Source organism: Phaethon aethereus, assembly GCF_964289735.1.
Source record: "Phaethon aethereus genome assembly, chromosome: 19".
In the NCBI taxonomy this organism is placed as follows: domain Eukaryota; kingdom Metazoa; phylum Chordata; class Aves; order Phaethontiformes; family Phaethontidae; genus Phaethon; species Phaethon aethereus.
The window spans coordinates 12391476-12401911 of NC_138595.1; positions in this window are offsets into that span (position 1 = coordinate 12391476).

Below are 10436 nucleotides of genomic sequence, written 5' to 3' on the forward strand. Positions count from 1 at the left end.
TCCAGCAGGAGCCTTTCACGGAGCTTCCTCAGCCTCTGCTCTGACGTGGGACGTGCTGGCATTTCTATGACAGCCTTTGGGTGATTGGGTTGAGCGAGCACGGGTGACTGGATCTGCAAATGGAAACTTGGTGCATCCATGTCCATTGATGACCTTGCCAAGGCAGGACCTTCTGCTCTCAGAACTGTAGGGGCAAAACTCATTGTGAAAGGTGTTGCGCCTGCTAAATCTGAAATGTAGAAATATGTGTCAGTGGGGTGGCTCGCTGTGGCACAGTAGGAGCTTTGTAAGTCCCTGGAAGGTTTGCTACTGTCGTCAGCGGTGCACACTGCAGGAATGGCTACCCCCCTTCCCTGAGCTGTCAACCAGCCCAGGCCAATAACTTGTGTTTGACCCAGAGTCTGTCTCCAGGTTGATGGCCAATTTACTGCTGTATGAGAGACGTCCCATGGTTAACTAGACTTTGCTGAAGTGCATTTTTTCATTTTTCTTTACAAAATAATGGCCAAAAAATACTTTTCTGATTTTTTTTTTAAATTTATTTATTATTAAAGGAAGAAATACAAACTTTCAGCCTCTGGGCAAAATCAAAGATGTGTTTGGATCTTGACTTGGCATTAAAACAGAAATACAAGTCCTTGAGTAAAACAGACAAAAATCTCAACAGAGAACCATGCTTTCTGATTGTTAGTCAAAAAGTGCAGGCCTTTGAGAAGTTTGCCACTGGAATTTTTACTTTTGGCCAAAATGCATCTTCCCCCCCCCCCCCCCCCCATTAAATAGTTTGAACAAACATCTTCAGCGTGTTCTCTGGAGAAACTGTTTCAAAGGTTGGTCACCAAAAGTCATCTTGTATTTCCAGTTTGGGTTTATCAGATGTCAACTTGCAGCTCTGGAGCTTTTCTTTTCTGAGCATTTGCTCATGTTTAACCAAAACCTGAGGTGTTGTATACCCTCAACTCATCAATTAAACTCCCTGGGCTTGAAGACAAAGCATATATGAAGTGTGAATCACAACCTCTGTGTGTCACCTGTGGGTCGGGTCTCCCAGCTTGTTACCCCCTTTGCAGTCCTGCTCTATGCTGGTGAGCCCCCGAGGGACACGGCGAGGGCAACGCACCCCAGCTCGGTGCCTGTAGCTGATGCAGAAACCCTGGAGAGCGTTGATGGGTGTTGGTGTGGCCACCATGTTGTGGGCTGCGCTCTGCCGGGGGCGAGGGTTAGCTGCGATCGCCCGCAGGTAACGGAAACGTGTGGGAGAGCTAAAGATGGGGTGAGATGTCCAGGGCATGGGGGGACCCCTTGGTGGGGATGTGGATGCTGGAAGGTGCTCCAGGTTTTGGCACCTCCTGTTATGTCTGCGCTCAGCCCTGCGGGGGCTGGTCACAGGTCCCCTCCCCCTGGCACAGGGTGCTGGGGTGGGAGTTGCAGCTTCCACCCCTCTAAATCTTCATGCGGTGCGTGGGGCACCTGAGCCTGGGCTGGTCCCAGCAGCGCAGCCTGGGTGGGTGGCTCAGCACCCTCCACCGTGGCCAGGAGCAATCCTGCTGGTCCCTTGGGCTGGGTGCTTGGGGCTGCTGCCACCCACCATGTCCCCTCCGCAGGTGGCAGTGCCCTGGGGCAGACCAGAGGAGAGGCAGAACCGGTCACCGTGGGCAGGGACCGAGGACCCCTGTGGCCCTGGAGCCTCTCGCCTCTGCCCGACACCTTGTGCCCTGGCACAGGGACAGCCTGGGACGGGGACAGGGGACTCGCGCCCTTATTTCAACGTCTGGCTCTGAAAGCCAGTGGAGTGGAAACCCCTTGGTGCTGCCAGCCACGGCCGAGCCCAACCGGGCACCGAATGCGCCGTCTCTGGCGTGCCCCGCTCCCCTGCCCCCTCGTTTGTGTTGGCACGGGCCGGTGAACGAAGCCGGTTTAATTGGCAGTTGTGTTTGTGGCCAGGGTGTTATGAAAAGGTTTTCTGTCTCCCTCTGTAAGTTACCCTGAATATGTTTTCACTCTTAATATAATATTCACTTCATTATTAGCTGAAAGAGGCGCTTTTCAGAGAGGGGTTTTTTCCCCCCCTTCTTCCAAAAATATATTAAACAGCCCCTTCATGCAGCGCTGCGCTGAGGGCCGGGATTGTCTGCCGGAGGGGAAGTGAGAAACCCGATGGTAAATGGGATTTACACAGAAATTCCTTTCTTCCCCAGCGCGCCGGCAGCGCCGGCTGCGGCAGCCCGGCAGCACGCAGGGCGAGCGGCTGTGGGTGACAGAGGCGGCGCCCGTCGGTTATGGGGCAGTTGGGGGGTGGTACGCTGCCTGCCCCCCTTGCAGCGTGGTCTCTAAGGGGGTTTCCCCCCGCAGCAGAGCAGAGGCTCCCCGGGGGCTCCGGGCACCCCGGGCTGGTGTCTCCAGATGCAAACCCGGCCGGTGGAGTCGGGAGCCCCACGTGCGCTGCACCGGCTGCTCGGCTTGCGCCGCTTTCGATGGTGAGGGTGTTTCCAGCATCTGCAAGGTTTCGGGAGCTTGTGCTCTGGTGTGTGGGTTTTGGGGCATTGGGTGCAGCTGGACCCCCATGTCACCATCTCGCTGTGCTGCTGCTCTTCTGGGCTTTGCAAAATCCGTAAGGTTTTGTCTCCAGCTTTGGCAAAAGCCCTGTGAGGTGCAGGAGCAGGATCCCAGCTCCATTCCTCGAGGAGCTGCCATGAAAGCCCAGAGCAGCCCAGGGCACATCTTCCTTTCCTCTGAAAGCAGCGTAAATACAAATCCCCGCCTCGGCAGGGCGGGCGCCGGCGGCGGGATGCCTTCCGCAGCTCCACTGCCACTGTTCCTCGCCATCCTGCGAAACGCATTACGGCTGGTGCCGTGCGCTGATGAGTATTCAAGGCCTGGCCCTAATTGGGAACAATTAGCAGTTGTTTCAGCCGTCGTACCTCTGTTTGCTGTGGCTCCCAGGGCTGAGCGCTGTCTGACGGCTGACACAAGCATCCCCATCCGGAGCAGGGACCGCGGCCAAGGGAGCTCCCTCTGGATGATGCAGCTCTCAGATAAAGATGCTCTTGGGACGAGTCCTACTTGTGCAAGACTGCGCATCCCCAACCCCTCAGCCCGCCCTGTTTGTCCCTCTCCCGCGTGGTGGCTGTCCTCGCCGCAGATGCAGGTCCCCGCTCCGTGGCTTGCTCAGGTCAGGCCTTGGAGAGCGGCCACGGGAACGCTGCTGGAGCTGGACCCGGCTGATGCCACGCCAGACCCTTGGCACCTCTCCTCCCCGGCGAGTTCCCGTTACGGCTCTGCTGTGCGGGAGCTTAAGCCACAGGAGATGCTGCTCTGAGTCAAGCAGATGCCGAGCACCGGTCCCTTAGCTGCGGGGGGACAACGGTGGGAGAGGGCACTTTGGGTGGTGGGGAGCTCGTACCCTGGTCATCAACCTGCGCCAGTCTGTGGGCAGCCCCCCTTGAATGGCTGGGGGTCTGTTCCTCTACCACGGTGCGGGACTGCCCTCGTTCTCTCCAGCACTGGCAGGGAAGTGGGGGCTCTCTGGTGTTTCTGGACTTCTTTTTTCCAGCTTTTGGGAAAAGGTAAATCAGACTTGCGCTGTTGTTCTAGAGTCTTGCTAGTCTGTCCTCCCCCCGCTTCCTACACACACCTTGTGTCCAGTGTACCCCAGTGACTCTCCTGCCTCTCTCCCAGTAAGGAGCATCCTCTTGCATAAAGCCAGACAGGAACCACACCTGGCAGCCCTGGGGGTGATCAGAAAAAGGTAATAGAGAAGGTTGTGGAGGCACATGAGCAAAAGAAGACTCCAAATTTGCTTTAAAATATGACTGAAAGCTGAGGGTGGGACCCTGACCCAGCTGGGGGATGCGAAGTGCTGGGTGTGTTGCCCAGCGTGGTGGGGAAAGGGAGAGTCCCCCCGCAGCGAGGCTGGAGGGGGAGATGCTGGCGCTTCCCTGGCCTCGTGTGTGCCAGGGATGCTGCGCGCCGGCGGGGCCGGTCCTCGCCACGGAGGTGGCGAAGGCTGGAGCTGATGTACCTATGTAGGACTCAGGCTCGGAGCAACACAGGGAAGGGTGGACGGGAAACCATGGGGGTGTCACTGGCAGCGCCGAGCCTTTGTTCCCGAGTGCTCTCGCACTTCACGAAAACCTCATCGAGTCCCAAAACTGTCTCTCTGCCGCTCGGGGAGCTTGGGGTCCTGCCGGGGGGTGGTGAGCTGCGGCGCGGGGGGAGCGGGCAGCCCAGCTGGGGTGGGATGCCAGAAATGCTGGGAGCTGGGTGACCTGTGGTCTGTGCGATGAAGGGGCTGAAGAAGAGGAAGGTGGCCTGGCTGCGGGGGACAGCTTTGTTTTCCATGGCCTCACATTTTCCTGCGCTGGAGAGTTTGCAGTGAGGGCGGAAAATGCCGCGGCCAGGAGAGGCGAGAGGGCGGGAGGGAAGGCGAGGGGGCCGGCGGGGAAGGGTTTGCTTTGCCAGGGCGTTTGGGACGTTACGTGCCTGCCAGGGCAGAGTCCCTGCTCCGCCAGACGGTGGGGGGGACATGGACACGGTCCACACCAAACCCCCAAGCCTTTGGGGAGTGTCCCCTCTCAGGGTGGATTGGGGATGGGGGTTTGGTGGGAGGCAAGGCAGCACCACAGGCAGAGCACTGCCTTGCCTTCCCGGGTCCCACGGGATGGGCTGGCAGCCCCACGGGGGACTCACGCGGGCTGGGGATGCTCGGAGGGTGCTGGGGGACCCGCCAGGCCCGGGAGCACAGGGCTGGGCCCAGGTTTGCTGCCGTGCTGCGGCTCCCTGCCCCGCATCCTCAGCGAGGACAAGCCAGGGCCGCAGCCCTTTTGCCACCCGAGGCCCTCCATCTTGTCACGCAGACATCCAAAATCCCACCTGGGTGCCTCATTTCTGCTGCCGGGGAGTTTGCAGCAAACGCGGCTTTACTGGGAGCCGTGACCCGGGTGCAGAGTGGCTCGAACCCCCCCGAGAGGGCAGCTGGCTTCCGCCCGCGGCGCTGCCCGCGCGACTCGCGGGCAGCCGCGGCAGCACGACGGGATGGGGCGTTCCCTCAGGCCAGTCTCCGCTGTGTACCTGGAGGCACGTTTGTTTTCCAGTCGGGGTTTTTGGAAGCGTGGAGGGCTGACGGCTCTGCCTGCCATCACCAGCTCCCTGCCCTTGGTTCTTTGCCCGTTGGACTGGGCAAAAGGGCGGAGAGGGGGCAAAGATAACTGGGGGGTACCCTGGGACAAAGCAGAGGGCAGGAACACGCAGGCTGAACATCAGGGGAAGAGAATCAGCTCAGTTTTCATCCTCTGCAAATACGTAGATGGACGCCTCTCGCCACACTCTTTCAGCAGCGCAAGGGATCGCCCTGTCTTTAACCCTCCTGTTCTTTCCTCTTCTTCCCGTCCCGACCCCACAGCCATCTCCATCGCTTCCTCCCGCGGAGCTGTGGTCCCGGCCGGGCAGCGGCTCTCCTGCCTTCACTGTGTCCGGCAGAAGCGAGCAGTTCACGCTGGCTTGGGGACATCCACCAGCACCCAGGGAGCTGAGACCCACGGTCTGGGACGAGATGTCATCTCCAGATGTTGACCTCCCCGGTAACAGCGAGCGAGCCTTCACCCTTCCCCATGTCCTCCAGCAACCCGGCACATGCCTGGAGGGTTGGTGCCATTTGGGGGGAGCAGGAGATGGACCAGCTGGGGCTGGGGACAGGGAGAGAGGGACAGTCCGGGGGGTGCATGACCCACCTCACAGACTTGGTGACACATCAAAAAAGCACCTTTTCTTAGCTCAGGACTCATGCCCGAATGGCAGGGGTTGCCAGCTGGGGCGAGAGCCTTCGTCACAGTCACCTGGCCTTTAAAGAAAGGTGGTTGGAGAGGTGGAGGGAGCAGAAATCCCTGAAAGATTATTTGTTTCTCACAAACTATATTTAGGCACCGCTGGCAAAACCCAGAAGTGCTGAGTTCTGTTAAATAAATATGGGAGCTTTGTGTTTTTTTCCCCCAGAGGAGAACAGGATTAGTAAGTGAACGGTAAATAGTATTTTTGTTTGACATACCTGAGGGTTTCCATTCCAAGTTGCCGTCTTGAGCTCTTGATGCTGTGATGCCGATGATGGACCTGTAGTGGCACTGCCCCATCTTGTGAAAATATTTTTTGGAAAAGAAAAAGAGGCAGCCAGCTTACCCGCCATGGCGCTGCTTTTTTTTTTGGTTAAACTTTGCATTCTTGAGTGTTTTCATAAATGCTTGCGTATTAGGATGTTTTTAAGCTAGAAGGAGGTCACACTGGTGCCGCTCCAGTAGCAAAGTCCTTCCCTGGTGGGATGCACACCCTGGCCTGCCTGCCTGCACCCACCAGTGCTGCCCCAGAGGGACAGGGTGCCCAGGCGGCCATGGCGGGCGGAGTGGTCCTTGGCTGGTCCAAGCAGGGCTGCAGGGATGGTGAGGAGGTCACCTCACTTGTCTGGAACACACTTGGGTCATTTTGGGTTTAATTCTTCACTGTTTTGGATCCCCCATGCCTGAACCCCATGTCCCCCCTGGGATCAGGTGCAGACTTCCCAGAGCCAGGCAGGCAAGGGGTGTCTGCTGTTCACTCAGGGGTGTAAGAGCCCGTCTGAACGGCTGGGCGCGATCAGGAAACTCCCATTTGGACGTGAAGTCCAAAGCCTGGAGGCAGCGGGGCAGAAGGGCTCCGGGTTCATCTCGATCAGAGCAGAAAATCTGTTGCCCCAAAGTCATCAAAATTCAGTGTCCCTCGAGCTGGCTCTGCTGGGACATCAGCATCTGTCCCTTGTAGAACTAAGGCACTGGGATAATTTGGGTCCTTATTGCAGCAGCTCATCCACAGTAGTTCTTCTCCAGAGAGGGCCAAGTGGAGATTGCGATGGAAATTTCTGCACAACGGCAGCACCCTTGTAAGCAGACTGAGACATGGTTGAAGAACTTCCCCCTGGAGCTGCTCCTCTGGCCAGGTTAGATATGATGGTCTCACAGCATGCTTGACATGGAGAGGAGATGATGAGGGAGGTACTGAAGGAGGAACCAGGTCAGGGAGGAGGATGATGGTACCAGATCGTTTGTCAAGAGCAAGAAGTGACCCAATCTTGGGTAGGAACCATCAGAAAGAGGACTGTGACCTGAACATGGACTGATTTGGGGCCTGGGAAGAAAAGTAGAAATGGAACATGGTGTTTTCCAGCACTGCTGAACTCTGTCTAGTAACAGGGAAGAGGACAGTGAGATCTCACGTATGTGCAAATACTCAACCAGAAGTTGCAAAGACAGGAGAGCTTCGGTCTGGGCTACTTCAGCCTTCTCACTACCCTTGGTCCGAACCTTGCTGAAGAAGTTGAAATCAACCCAACCTAAAATCACTGGGAGTGCCGAAATACTCCCTGGACCGCCCTGATGAGTCCATGCAGCTTGGAGGAAGGTGTCTGCATCCAGCTACCATGGCTGAAGCTTGCAGTGAGCACAAAGCAGCGGCTTTGACCACAGCACCGTTGTGTTGCCAGCAAGTGGGGACCGGGGGAAGGCAGGGTGACAGCGCCTTGAGGTTGCACTGGAGACCTTTGCTGTGACTTAGCAACCAAATGGGCATCTTGGCCCATTCAATAGTATGTTAAAACCATTTCCAGCAAGTTCCAGTCCTTGCAGCCGCCTCCGCTCCTGGGGCAGCACGGCGTGGGCTGGGGCTCGGCTCTGCTGGGCTGGTCCCGCTTTGGCTCTGTCCCTGCTGCGGTTCAGCCTGCGAGCCCACACCAGCTGGAGCCGCTGCAGGTGTTCTTGGCCCATGGCACCGCTCAGAGGTGACAGAGCGACGCGTGAGCCGTGCACAAGAGCAGGCTGAGGATGCAGGAGCTTTCTGCCAGGCCATGAGCATGGGCAGCGCTGGCCTTGAGGGTGGTGGGGCTTGAGGGCGCTCCCACACTTTCCGAATTGCCCGGGAGAAGGTTTCTCTTCCAACCAAGTAGCGGTAGTGGTGCTTGGTGGCCAGGGTGTCTCCTTGGAGAGGCACAAGGGACCTGGCACAGACCCCGGGAGCACAAACCTCCCGGGGGCACAGCCGCCATGGGGCATCCCGGCACCCCCCCACCTCCTCTGAGGGAGCTCCCAGCCCCAGTGCCTCGGGGCTCAGCCTCAGTCCACGTCCTGCCTGGCTCCAGACTGCCCGTGGTTCTCCCCTTCTCCTCTGGATCGTATTTATTTATTTATACGGTGAATGTAATAAAACTCCAGCAGGAAACGGAGGCGATTCCCTGCCATTCCCCGCAAGCCAGCCCTGGGCCGGGGCGAACAAGGAGGTGCATTGTGCGGCACAGACCTGCCTGCCAGTGCCGAGCTGCGCACGGGGCCGAGGGGCGAAGAAAGGGCCGTGTGTGTCTGTGCCTGCACCGCTAACCGGTGCTGACACCCGCCTGCTGGCAGCGGGCAGATCAGTGGCACCGTGCATGGGGCGTCCTGGGGGAGAAGCTTCACTTTGTGGGGCAAGCGGGGCTGGAGATGAAAGAGCTCCTGTACTGGCTTGGGACGTTGTCTGGGAGCACCACAGAGCCTGCTCCCAGCACACAGCACCTCCTCTGCCTGTCCTTGGGCTGCCATGAAACAGGGGTGGGCACTGAAGGTCAGCTGGGGGCCAGTCAGGCGCCCCACAGCCCTGTCTGGCCGCTGTATGACCTGCTCTTCCCAGGGATGAGCCAGCTGGGAGGGAGCTCCAGCCCTTCACCTGCCTCCATCAGGCAACAGCTGCAAACTGCAGATACTGCCATCGGTAGGGTTCAGAGTGAACGCCTGCTGCCAAGGCTCACCTGGGTCCTGTTCTCCCCCTAGAGGGGCCTGTAGGGGTGAGCGAGGTGGCTGGGGGCAGGGCATTGCTCAGTCCAGCTTCCCCTTTGACGGGGAGGAGTTCCCCACAGCCAGGGACAATGCGTGCCAGCCCCCCTGAAGTCTGTAAGCAGCCTGGCGTGCTGCCAGCTGCGTTGCCAGACGCACTCGCCAGCTTAACTACTGTGGGGACGGTGGGGGGGGACTGCCCAATGTCCCCTCTTGTCCCCTTGCTAGCCAGCTCCCCACCATGCTCCCAGCCGGGGCTCCCCTGGGGCACCCCACTGCCCCCCTGCCCGTTCCCCCGAGGCCCACAGCTGCAGGGGGTCCCCATCCCTGTGCCGGTCCCTCGGGCTCCCAGGGCTCCTGGGGGCATGGGGACGTGCCCTGCACCCTGTGTCTCCTGCCTTCGTGTCAACGCTGTGTTGGCGGGGGTGTCACGGCCCGGGGACCCTGTGGCCCTGGCCCAGGAGCTGGGCTGCCCGGCAGCAGGACTGTCTCACCATGCCACCCCCAGTTTGCGGTGCCGCAGGGTGCCCACGGCTCCCCAGCTGCAGGGTGATGGGGTGACCAGGCTGCAGCGGGCACCCCTGGGGAATTCTTGCCACCCCCGTGTCCCTGAGCCTTGGCCCCGTGTCCCCGCACCGTGGACTGGGGTTGTCACCGCAAACGCACGCAGGGGACCCGAGGCCAGGCGGTGACCTGGACAGCTCAGGGTACGGCGCGACCTGGGGATGCTGCGGCCACCCACCGCCCCAGGGTGGCAGGGGGACGCCCCCGGGCAGGCAGAGGTCCAGGGGGGTGCCGATGGGATGGAGCAGGGGGGTGTTGAGCACAGCACCCCCAGCACCGCAGCCCCAGCACCTCGCCACCTGCGCCTGCAGCTCCTTCCACTGCCCGCAGCCGCACAGCTGCCCGTTCAGGCAGGGAAGGCAGACACAGGCAGCGGCTCTGAACAGCTCCTCGAGTTACCAAAACCGCGCACCCGGGGGAAAAGGGGTAGAAAACTCCGGGGTCCTGCAGGAAACGTCTCTGCAGCCCCTCGGTGTGGTGCAGAGGTGCGGGCGCTGCAGCCCGTGAGCGGGCAGGTTGTGCCCGGGACCGCCGCGCGGGCAGGGATGCAGCCCCTCGGGGACCCTCTGGAGCCTTTGGCATGGCTGGGGAGCGTGCCAGCGCGTGCTGTGCCAGCCGGGACACTGGGAGCGCGGATGGCAGCGGGGTGAGGGAGGGAGGGGACAGTCCTGTCCTCCAGGGGACACACGCCCGTGTCCGGGTGTCTCAGCAGCAAGTGACGGGGTGTCAGCGCCTGGCTGGGGGCCAGCAGAACCCCCCAGGACGTGGGGCTGGGGTGCCCAGTGCTCCCTGCCTTGCCTGATGCCGCTGGCACTGCCGTGCCCACAGTGCCCTTCCGGGAGGGGGCTCCTGCCCGCAGGCACAAACCACAAAATAGCTGCAGTCGGGTGTACAGCGAGTGGGGCTGGTAATTCCCCCCCGACGGGGTCTCGCTGCTCTAAGGACAGAATCAGGGAAGAAATGGCTTTTCCCTTCCGTTGGCACTGGCTGGGCAGGATCCCAGCACGCTCACCCATCTCCTCCTGCCAGTGTCAGGTTCCTCCGGCCGTT